The 10,349-nt window shown below is 44.8% G+C and overlaps 1 long non-coding RNA gene across 1 annotated transcript; it reads right to left on the bottom strand.

Annotated features, from left to right (window-relative positions):
- Positions 1 to 366: 366 nt before the first annotated feature.
- LOC148007730 (uncharacterized) lies at positions 367 to 4,752 on the bottom strand. The gene is made up of 2 exons (XR_015647136.1): positions 4,572 to 4,752; positions 367 to 1,341 (listed from the first exon to the last, which is right to left on the bottom strand). It is a non-coding gene; the product is annotated as an uncharacterized LOC148007730 (long non-coding RNA).
- Between the last annotated feature and the right edge of the window lie 5,597 nt (positions 4,753 to 10,349).

Raw genomic sequence — 10,349 nt, 5'->3', positions numbered from 1 at the left:
ACTTTGGTTTTTGAGACACAGCCTCTCACTGGGACCAGGAACTCACCAATTAGGCCAGGATGCTGGGCCACTAAAACCCCAAAGTTCTGCCTTTTTCTACCTACCCTGGGATTACAAGTGGGTTTACAGTAGACTCAGCTTTTTATGTGGGTTATGGGAATCGAACTCACGTCCTCATGTTCATGCGGCAAGTTCATGAGGAGACTAAGGCATCTCCCCAGCACCTGCATATTTTTTTAATCTTGTCTCTGCCTTCATATCCATCCTCTGAGCCGGCCCCATTCTTACATATCCAAAGAAAAATATTCTTGCATACGTGACCATAGATTCACATTTTTAAAAACAAAAGCAGACAGCTACTAAACGTTCTGCTTTGATCTTCACTTTTATTCTTAATAAACAGTACAGCTTGTAGATTATTCTTCATCAATACCTAATGCATGCTTTCCTTAAGGGGCTGCACATCCTTTTCCAGTGATGCGTATACCTGATGGAACTGCATTGTCCTTGTCCTGACATCACGTTTGTGTCCCTGTGTCTCCACCCCCGGCCCCATGTTGGCTGTTAAGGTTGTTTCAGATCTGAAGCTCTGAGAAGCCGAACAAAATCCATCTGCTCTCCTCTTTGCTGCAGCCTCTCATGCTCCTCTAAGAAGGCTTACGTCATGCAGGCATGGGGGAGGTGAGTTTATGCACACCTCCTCAGGCTGGCAAAACCTCTATTACTGCTGGCCTTTCCTCTTAGGCCTGCAGTCAAAAGGGAATTCATGAGCTAAGCTAAGAGACAGCTCTGAAAAAAGTCTCCAGAAGGCTGCTCAACTGATTGTCGGGGGCCGTAGCAGTGACAACGCGGTGAGCTTTTCCCAGCATCCTTAGCCAAAGATGTCACTGTCATCTCTTCCAAGACGACCTTCGGTCTCGGAGACCAGACAGTCCTGTGACTCATGCAGCTGGAGGCCTGGCTTTATAGTCCAGAGCAAAGCAGAAAACGAGTTGGGGCAGCTTTCTGAATCTTACCTGTATGGCTGTTTGTGGAGTAAAACAGTGTGGGTTGCTTAACTCAGCTCGGCTTAACTCCCTGACATCAAAGCTGGTGCCGAAGGCAGCCATTTTTCTCAGAAAAGGCACAATGGAGAGCTGGGCTTTGTATAACTTTGTGTGAGGGGCTTCTCTTGGCTGCCAGCCTTAAGGGTTGGGGAGTTGTGGGAGAGCACCGTCAAGTTCTCTTCATTTCAGATACAGCAGAGAGCCCAGCCCTGAAGTGCTGTCTGCCATGATAGAGCAGAAGCCTCTTAACAGTGAGGCCACGGCGTGTCGTAGTTCTCTACACCCCAACAGTGAGCTGAGAGAAACAGAAAGGTTAATAGTCATACAGTGAACAGCTTCCTATCCCCCATTCAGAGTCTACAGTCAAAATGTTGGGAGATGTGCTCCCTAACACCTTCTATCTACCCAAGCCACTGGGTCTGTGGTATTTAAAAAAGCTTGACTCATGAGCTAGCTGGATCAGCAGTTCAGCTGTAGAATGTTTGCCCAGAGTGTACAAAGTCCTGGGCTTAGTCCTCTGCACTGCATAAAACTGGGTGTGAGATGACTGGGTTACTCAGATGACTGGGAGATAGAAGAAAGAGGATTAGAAGTTCACGGTCAGGGCCGGAGATAGCTCAGTGGTTCAGAGTACATACTATGTACTCTTCTTCCAGAGGACCCACGTCTGGTATCCAGTATCCAGGTCAGGTGGTAGGATGACTCATAACCTCCAGGAACTTACAGCTCCAGGGGATCCGATGTCTCTGTCCTCTGTGGGTACCTGGACTCCTGTGCACGCAATCCTTATACATACGTAGTATTTCTTAAATTAAGTTAATCGAAAAGTCAAGGTTATTCTTGGCTGTGTAATGAGTTGGAGGCAAGCCCGGGCTAATTAAAGCATGCTTCAAGAAAAGAAAAGGGAGGGTGACTGGAGAGACACTTCAGTGGGGAGGAACCCAGATAGGGTCCTGTGCACAAAGGGCAGCAAGCATGAATGTGGCAGACATACAGTACATGTATGGAAAATATGCATATACATAAAATTAAATTGGCTTAAATACCTATCTGTCTACTTTTGTTGTTCTGTTTTTGGATTTTGCCTTTTGAATTTTTTGAAAGAAAAAAAGACACTCCCCTTCTCTCCCAAACCCGGACACCCCGCCCCCGGAAGCTGTAGCAGAGGTATTATAGCTTGTTTACTAAGGAAACTCTTTAACTTGGGTATGAACCACACTCTTTGAGCAATGTTAAAAAGAAGCAGGGTGGGGGCGGGGTGAGTGGAAGCCTTTCTTAGCAGCCCTTGGAGCTATGAGTCCTGAGCTCCCAAAGTCCTATGGACTCCTTGTAAAGAAGCCAGGGTACAATTCTCCCCTGAAAACGGCTTCCTCTGCTTTTTTGCATCACCTTTCTTCCTGTTTCTTTTTTTTTTCTTTTTTTTTTTTTTTGGTTCTTTTTTTCGGAGCTGGGGACCGAACCCAGGGCCTTGCGCTTCCTAGGTAAGCGCTCTACCACTGAGCTAAATCCCCAGCCCCCCTGTTTCTTATAAAATCCAACTCTGCTTCTCATTGGCTCACCCTGAAACTCCTTTCTTCATCAAAACCCACAAACGCAAGACCTTCCACTGGATGGAGGTCTCTCAATAGCAACTCGTCGGGCAGTTGTTGGTGACAGTGTGAACTGGGAATCTGGGTTTTCCCCACTGTGCCCACGGCTGGTAGCCCCCACTCTGTATCCACCCTGACTTTGAACCCGTAGCGATCTGGAATCCGGGATTATAAACCTGGGCTACCAAGCTGGAGACTGAACCCAGGACTTCCTGCATGCTAGACAAATTGCTTTACCAACTGAGCTACACCCCCGATCCATATGGCTTTGGTTAAAGCTACTACTGTTATGGCTTCTAATCAAACATCAACGTAAAGCATTAGAGGTGCTGGGTCTAGGGTAAGCCTGGCCCCCTGCTTGCCTGCTCTATCCTGGTGCTGGACTTCTTCAGATTGGCTCAGGCAGCCCAATAGGAGAGGCAGAAAGCAGGACTGTAGCCTCCTCACCTTCCCAGCCTTAGGTGAAACCTCCCTGTGGATCTACATGGCTGACTTTGCTCAATTCTTTTTCTTCTTGCCTGCTGGAGTTCCCTTTCCAGACTTGAAAATAGCAACCCTCTCCTTTGAAAGTAACTGCAGCGAAGAATTGTGGAGGTGGCTGAAGGGATGATTGCATCATACGGGCGTGCACTCAGTACCAGGGAAACTGTACACTTATTAAAATGGTCAAAATGGTAGATTTTGTTATGTACATTTTATAAAAATCGAAATACGTGAATACATTTAAAAATCAGTCCATCAGCGTTATAGTGTTGGTTTGGTCTATTTTCTGTCTTAGACAATTGAGAAAACTGTGTTTTTCAGTTTTAATAAGGTTAAGGGTCAGGCATGTAGGATCACTTAGGAGGTTACGGTAGGAAGATCCTCCTCAGCTCAAAGGTCTGGGTTACAGAGTGAGTTCCAGGTCAGTCTGGGCTCCAATGAGACACTGCCTCTACAAAATAAAGACTAACGACCAGGGGAGCTGGCTTAACTAGTATGAGAGCAGGAAGACCTGAGTCTGAATCAGGTACCCACAGGAAAGGCTGAACGTGGCCCTACATTCCTGTGACGACACAGCCACGGGGAGCAGAGCAGAGATACAGTATTGGGCCTCGCTGGCACCAGTCTAGCTTCAGGTGCGGGGAATATCGTTGTCTAACGGGCAGACAGGGACGCCTGACGTCCTCTGATCTGTAAGTGTCCATGGCTGTGCACTCCACCGTGGGGGCCCCGAGCGCACACACTCAAACACACACACCTGCACACACCTGCCACCGCACACGGAGGTCAGAGGACAACTTTCCAAAGACAGTTCTCCCCTTCCACTATATTTTTTAGAGATCAAATTCAGTTCGTCAAACTTGACAAGCACTTTACCTCCTGGGCCATTTTTTATGGCTCTTACAGTTCATCCTTTTTGGATTGTTGTTTGTTTTTGTGTTTCGATCTTCTTCTTCTTCTTCTTCTTCTTCTTCTTCTTCTTCTTCTTCTTCTTCTTCTTCTTCTTCTTCTTCTTCTTCCTCCTCCTCCGCCTCCTCCTCCTCCCCCTCCTTCTTATTGTGTATGTATGATATGTTTGATATGTTCGCAGGAGCACATGTGTGCCATTTTTCATATGGAGATTAGAGACCCCTTCTAGGGGTTGGTTCTCCCCATCGTGTGACTTCTGTGAGATTGAAAATGGCTGTTGGCCTTATACTTCACTTTAGCCACTGAACCCTTTTGCCAACCCTGTTATTTGCTTCATGAGATAGGGTCTCAGGTAGCCCAAACTGCCCGGTCTTTGGTACTGTTGTTTATTTTTCTTCTTTTTCTCTCGTCTTCTTAAATTAATTTATTTTTCAATTGCTGTTAAGTCTATATTGTTTGTTGAGCATTCTCCCCTCAAGTCTTCATGTTTCTTTCTCCTCCATTTCCTCCGCACCACACCCCCTCCCCCCACTCCCCTTCTTACCAAGGAACAGCACTGAGGCCTAGATCAGCACTGCAAAGCACGCCCATTCTCTTCTCATTTACCCTCTAGACTTTTCCTGGCTGTCTTCCTGGATCTCCCAGGTTGGCAGCTGGCAGTCTGTAATTTCCTGGCTGGTACACGGGGATCTACGTTCAGTTGCTATTAACTGAATCTCAACTCTGAGTTTCTGGTTTAATACGTGTTTCCTGTTTCCGTCTGGCTGGCCTAACTTCTTTTCATTAAGTCTGTGGAATTTCTTCCATAAAGGAATTTTTGTAGTTTCCCCTTCAACCAGATAGGAGTTAACTCTCTCTCCCTCTCTCTCTCTCCTCCTCTCTCTCTCTCTCTCTCTCTCTCTCTCTCTCTCTCTGTGGGGGGGGGCATGCGCGTGCACACCAGAGTATGAAATAAAACCTGGGCCTGCTGACAGCAAACAAAAGCTTTTCTATCGAGCCACACCTCCAACCAAGCTGGGAAATATTCTATCACAAGGCTTTCTTAGAGCAGCTTGTAGTTATTTTTAGTCAGGAACAGACTTTTCTTTTGCATTTAATTTGTGTGTGTGTGCGTTCTCATGTATGTGCACACCTAGGTATAAATCTGTGTACCACATGTGCAGGAGGCCTCAGAGGTCAGAATACATTCCGTGCAGGAGGCCTCAGATGCCCTGGAGACAGAGCTATAGTGGGCTACAAGCTACCAAACATGTGCTGGGAATGGAGCCCTTGTCCTCTGCGAGAGCTGTGGGTGCTCTTAACCGCTGAGGGAGGCAAAGTGCCAGCACCAGGAGCAGGTTTGTTTAGACTTTTTATAGACTGACCTTTTCATCACAAGACTGTGATCAGCACAAAATAAATTCATCCTGTTACTTTCAGGGAAAACAAAGCTTTTATAAAATTCCTTCATTCGTGTCCCGCCTCCCTCCAACTTCGTTCTTTACCTCCAGTAGTGACTACTGGCTGTGTGTTCTGGAACATTCCTGAGCTCGTTTATATTAAGCAAAACAGATGCGGTGCTATCTCTCTTAATCTCTAGCTTGGCAGAGAGCAAATGAGATATGAAAACAAAAGCTGCACTTTGAAAACTGTAATACACTTCCTCTTGGCAGTTCGCCAGCTTAACTTCTTCAGCAGAAAATGGACAGAAAAGAAATGGCTACTGGCCATCGAAGGTAACCTAGAGTAAGCCAGGAGCCAGCTCCAAAATATGTCCTTCGTTCTTCAAGATCTAGGAAGAGATAAAGGCACACTGACTGCTGAAGAATTAAAAATGTCACAGCTAAAGGGGGGGAGGGTAAGAAAGGAGGGGGGAGAGAGGGTAAGAGAGGGGGGAGAGAGGGTAAGAGAAAGAAGGGGAGAGACAGAGGAAAAGAGGATAAGAGGGGGGAGAGAAAGAGTAAAAGAGAGAGGTAATTAATAAACTTGCGAGCAGAATTTATTAGCATGGCATTTTTTTTTTTTTTGCTTGTTTGTTACTGTCTAGTTTGTATTTTGAGCCTTCTCCCCACTCAACCCTACACCCCTGGCTTCTGCCTTAATGGGACATTTCAATTTTATTGATATTATGTTTATAAATTTATTACTTATTTTGAAGGCAGCGTCTCAGGTAGCCCAGTCCAGTCTAGAACTCAAGATCTTCCAGGCTCAAACTCTCCAGGGCTGGGATGACAGGCCTGGCGCGGCACAGGATGTCCTTGTGACTAGACTCTTCTCTCCTTAGTGTCCCACGTGGTTTCGCTAGGTCGGAGCCTGGCGTTTCGTAAGTGTTTCCCGGCAGGTGTTCACGCCTACAGGCACTGTCATCATTCTGGTTTTGTTCCTCTCTGTCTTTGCTCAATCCATAAGTGGAGAATAGAATCTCTCTGCGCTGTGGCTTGTGTCCTTGGAGTTGGTGAGCCTCGGTTTGTTTTCAGACGTTTGAAGTCACCCATGCAACTTTTCCTCGAGAAGCGTCTGGTGCAAACCCCTCACAAACTTACCGGCGGAGCCTTATCTCGATGACTGTAATGATTCCTTCAGATATTACGATTATTAATTCTATTTCATATTATTAATAAGTGGGCTCTTTAGTGCTGCATGGCTTTCGAGCTTTCACTTAATTGGATTAGTTTTGGCCTAGAAATTTTGCATTTTTATCTGATCAGCTCCATCCGCCCCACTCATCCATAATTCATCTCTCTGCCTTTGAAATTGGGATAACCTACTTAGAGTTTCTTGTCAAGAACCCATCTGAGAAAAACCAAACTTCACCCTCTGCTCACAGCCAGTCAGCTGGGGATTGTTGAAGTGGCTGCTGGGGTTGATATCGTTGCTTATCACTCCCACACAACTATACATCTGTAACTTTATCAAGAGAGTACCAGGCCAAAATTCAACCATCAATACAACACCTTAATTTCCATTGAAAGTTGGTGTTTGGGAGAGTGGGGGTTGGGGGACAGGTGAGACAACTCTGATAAGGATGCATCATGAGAAGTCTGCATCTATGAGTCTTTTTTTGGAGTCAGGGTTTCTCTGTGTAGCCCTGGCGGTCTTGGAACTCACTTTGTAGACCAGGCTGTCCTGGAACTCAGAGATCTGCCTTTGCCTCCTGCCTGCTGGAACTAAAGGCATGTGTCACCACTGCCAGGCTGCAACTTTTATTAAGAGGCTATCATGCCAAAATTTAGTCATCAATATACAATATACAACCTTGTTTTCTGGTTAAAGTTAATTGGGGGTGGGGGTGGGAGGGCAGGTGTAGTAAGCAGGGTGGCTCTTAGGGTAGGGGTACTTGGTATGAAGCCTGAGTTTGATCCCTGAATCCTAGAGGATGAAAGGAGAGGAGATTCTGATAAAGTTGTCTGACCTCCATGTGTGGGCATGCACCCGTCCCCACACTAAAGAAATAGATGTGTGTGGGGGCTGCGGGGGGGTGGCTAATATGAGTCTTGGGAGATAGTTCAGTAGTTAAAGTGCTTGCCATGTAATTGTGGAAACCTGAGGTTGAGTCCCCAGACCCCATGTGAAAAGCTGAATGCTTGCTGTGAGCTCCTATAATCCCAGTGCTTCTAAGAGTGGAGAATTCCCCAAAGTGCTCAGCCAGCCACCGGTATACACAGTTGAAAAACAACAGATACACCCTGTCCAAAACAAGGTGGAAAGGAGGGCCAGCACAGGAGACTGTACTGACCTCCCCCCTCCCCTGACTCAACTCAGAGAGGGAGGGATGGAGGGAAGGAGGGAGAGAGAGAGGGGGAGAGAGAGGGAGGGAGAACATGTTTTATTTCAAATGGGACATCAAGGCAATAGGCCAGGAATTAAATTACAACCTTAACATTTTAATTTTACACTTTAAGTCCCCAGAAAGCAATAATTCCTAAAATCATGGAAACATGTTGAATTAATTATACAGACAAAATGGGTTGTTTGAGTCATTTTATGCTTGATGTCTTACAAACAGAGGCACTTATAACCTCAGCCTAGAGATAGTATACTTTGTGAGATCATTATTCATTTAAAACAAGGCAAACGGGGGCTGGAGAGACGGCTCAGTGGTTAAGAGAGCTTGCTGCTCTTACAGAGGACCCATGTTTAGTTCCCAGCATCTACATGGTGGCTCACGACCCAAGCATGCTTGAAGCAGACTTACATGCAGGCAAAATACTCATATACATAAAATTTAAAAAAATACATCTTTTACAAAACAAACAGACACTACAACTATTTGCCAAGAACATTTAACCAGAGCCTTTGTTGTTGGTGATGGTTTATTTATTTATTAATTATTTATTATTTTCTAGGATTGACCTATATAAGGAAGTGTCTTGTAGTAGAGACCACAAACTTTGAATATAAACTAATCACACTGCCTAATGCAGCATGGTGTTCTATGGGAAAACCAATAAAGACAACTTAATCTTTCTCAAGGGAAAGTATTTGGTATTACAAATTTAAAGTATAGTTTCATATAAAAGTTACAAGAGAGAATACAGTAAACAAGGTGACATGTATTCCAGGCTGGCCCTAAACTTCGTATATCTGAAGCCGGCTTTGAACTGTTGGACTTCCTGCCTCTGCCTCCCCAGTACCCTGCTCAGAATACAAGTGTACTGTTCAAAATAGAGTTTCTATAAGTCTCCAGGTGGTATCTGTGTCTAGTTTACCTTGTTCTTTTCTGTTATTATTTTTTCTCTTCTCCTCCCCTGCACATTGTTTGTTCGTTTGATTAATTGGTGTGTGCGTGTGTGTGTGCGTGTGTGTGTGTGTGTGTGTGTGTGTGTGTGTGTGTGTGCAACAACCTGCAGTAGTTGCTTATCTCCTTCCACCATGTGGGTTACAGGGATCGAACTCAGGACATAAAGTTTGTTGTCAAGCACCTTTCCCTGATGAGCCATCTGAGTAGCCCTGTAGTTTGCCATTTTTCTGACTTTGTTTATGTGGACTGATTTTTCCTAATGCTTTTAAATATATATATATATATATTATATATATTTACATGTATGTCTGGTGTGAGAATGTCAGATCTTGGAGTTACAGACAGTTGTGAGCTGCCATGTGGATCCAGGTCTTCAGGAACAAACAGTCAGTGCTCTTAACTGATGAACCATCTCTCCAGCCCTTTCCCAATTCTTGATTTACAGGATTAACTCTTTGAGTTGCCAAATATCCACAAACGCTGAATTTAATGTATATGTAGAAGACCCTCTTTCTGTTGCTTAAGGGTCCGGCTCCTTCAAGAACTCATTTCTCGAAACTTGTGCCCTCAGCATATTGCACAGTCCTGGCAGAGTTCTTCAATCAGATCAACATCCACAAATTGCCACTGCGCAGTCTCTATTAATGTCCTGCTGCTATGATCAATTCAGTTGCCTGTGTCTCCTGGAAAGCTTTGGTGCACTGTCATGTCAAACACTTTTGTTTTCTTGAGCCTGGGTTTCACTAAGGTAAGAACTAAGCTAGCTTCAAACTTCTACTTCACTCTACTGAGTCCTGGGGTTGGGCATATGCGTTCTTATGCCTGACTCCTAAGTGATTATTGGTCAACACAACCTGAAACCTTTTTCCATCTTTGGGTCTGAGCTTTGCGGCATTGTTTCTCTACCTACAATGTCTCTATTATTTTAGTGCTTGGAATTGAACTCAGGGTACTGCACAAGCTAAGTGTGTCCTTTACTGTTACGTTGTACCCCCAGCCCTGAACTACATATTATACTTATTTTTTAAAATTATTTTATGAGTATAGCTGTTTTATCTGCATTTATGTTTGTTTACCACTGTGTGCCTTGTGCCTACAGATACTAGACTATGATGTTGTGATGTTGGATCCCTGGGGGTTAGAGTTAGAGATGTTTGCAAGCTGCCATGTTGACGCTGGGAATTGAATCTGGGTCATCGCTGAGAGCATGAAAGTGCTCTTTTTTTTTTTTTTTCTTTTTTCTTTTTTTCGGAGCTGGGGACTGAACCCAGGGCCTTGTGCTCGCTAGGCAAGAGCTCTACCGCTGAGCTAAATCCCCAACCCCATGAAAGTGCTCTTAACCAATGAGCCACATCTCCAGTCTGTATTAATAGCTTTAAGATGCATCTTAGGGGCATCGGTGTGTCTCAGTGGGTAAAAGCTTTTGCCACACAAACCCAATGATCTAAGTTCCCCAGAATCCACAGTGGAAGAAGAGAGATAACTCTGAAAGTCATTCCCTTACTTCCACATGTGCACTGTAGTACATACATAAATACCAGCACTCACATACACACCAATAATTAACAGACAAACAAACAAACAAACACGTATTTATATTTG

The sequence above is a fragment of the Rattus norvegicus genome, chromosome 1, assembly GCF_021556685.1.
Source record: "Rattus norvegicus strain SHRSP/BbbUtx chromosome 1, alternate assembly SHRSP_T2T, whole genome shotgun sequence".
Classification (NCBI taxonomy): Eukaryota; Metazoa; Chordata; class Mammalia; order Rodentia; family Muridae; genus Rattus; species Rattus norvegicus.
The sequence above is the reverse complement of the archived record's forward strand: the minus strand, read 5'-3'. Positions and strand labels throughout refer to the sequence as shown.